Source organism: Carlito syrichta, unplaced genomic scaffold, assembly GCF_000164805.1.
Source record: "Carlito syrichta isolate Samal-C Ts95f unplaced genomic scaffold, Tarsius_syrichta-2.0.1 Scaffold301804, whole genome shotgun sequence".
Lineage (NCBI taxonomy): Eukaryota > Metazoa > Chordata > Mammalia > Primates > Tarsiidae > Carlito > Carlito syrichta.
Genome location: NW_007245900.1, coordinates 402,509 through 403,935, shown reverse-complemented (window position 1 = coordinate 403,935; position 1,427 = coordinate 402,509). Strand labels below are relative to the sequence as shown.

Below are 1,427 nucleotides of genomic sequence, written 5' to 3'. Positions count from 1 at the left end.
AAAAAAAAAAAAAAAAGTTATACCCAGACTTTCTGGCCAGGCGCAGTGGTTCAGGCCTGTAATTCCATCACTTTGGGAGGCATCGACGAGAGGATGACTTGAACCCAGGAGTTTGAGACTAGCCTGGGCAACATAACCTGGCCTCGTCTGTCCAGAAAATTCAGGAAATTAGTGGCATGTGCCTGAAGTCCCAGCTACTCAGGAGGCTGGGGTGGGAGGATTGCCTGAGCCCAGGAGGCTGTTGCTGCGGTGAGCCATGATTGTGCCGCTGCACCCCAGCCTGGGCGACAGAGTGAAACTTGGACTCAAAGAAAGAAAAAAAAAATTATACACAGATCTTCAACTGTGTGGGGGTCAGGCCCCAGCCCCTGTGCTGTTCCGGACGGGACTGTCCGTTCCTCCTCCGGTGTTTTCCTGGTGCGACATCTTGTTCATACCTCGAGATTCTTCTTGTCATTCAGCTGTGGCATCCCAAGGACCACCTATGCTCACGAGGCGGGGTGTGCAGGGTGTCCATGGTGACAGTTCTGTGCTGAGGCGCAATGCAGCTCAGCACAGAACTGAAGTGACAAGACGCAAGCTCGTGGCAAGATCCGTCTTGGTGACAGCCGCTGTCGGGTCTAGAGGTCCCGCCACATGCGGTCTGTGGCCCCCCTTGGCCTGCCCTCTCCCACAGCCACTCGTGGGCCTCCTTCCAATGCCCTCCCTGCCCGCCACCTCGCTCTTAGGTTTTCTCCTCCCTCACGGCCTCTGTTCTGGCTTTTCCTCCTGCAGTCACTTAAGCCTTTTATCTTCCTGCCAAGTTTGATCGGACTGTCCCCTTGTCTTAGGATGGCTCCAGGCAGTACGGAGCGATTCCAAAATGGACACCCCGCCGTGGGCTTGCCATCCGGTCAGACTCTCCCGACACCGCAGCGTTGAGGACCGACTGCGGTCTGTGTCAGTGCCTTTGCTCTTGCTCCATCTCTTTCCCCTGGAGTTCTTCTCCTTCACCATCCTTTTTCTTTGCCTCAAAAGGCCTTGCCAGCAGTATTTCAGCACTGCAAACTTAGCGCTTTTACTTTTCGTGTGAGCATCTGAAGCCTGTTCATTCCCGCGTCAGGCCATGGGCGTCTGCTGCCATGAAGCTGACTGTCGAGTGGATTTGCCCACGTCTGGAGGGACTGGCTCCTTTAAACAGTGTTGGGAAGGGCCCCTGCCTTGACAACAAGCATTTGCCATTCCTGGGCCTCGGCCCACGTCTGTGTCGTGGGGATAGTCAAGGTCCCAACCTTGCAGAATCGCCAGGCGTGCCAAGCGCATGCACGCATATATAAATGATCCAAAGACCTGCCCAGTAAATGTGAGGGTTTTTTTGTTTTGTTTTGTTTTTTGAGTCGGAGTCTCACTCTGTCACCCAGACTGGAGTGCAGCGGCCGCTCCCGGCC

The 1,427-nt window shown here is 54.9% G+C and overlaps 1 protein-coding gene across 1 annotated transcript in view; it reads left to right on the top strand.

The window, feature by feature from the left end:
* Positions 1–1,427, top strand: part of GRIP1 (glutamate receptor interacting protein 1) — a 388,420-nt gene that overhangs the window by 67,733 nt on the left and 319,260 nt on the right. The window lies entirely within an intron of this gene.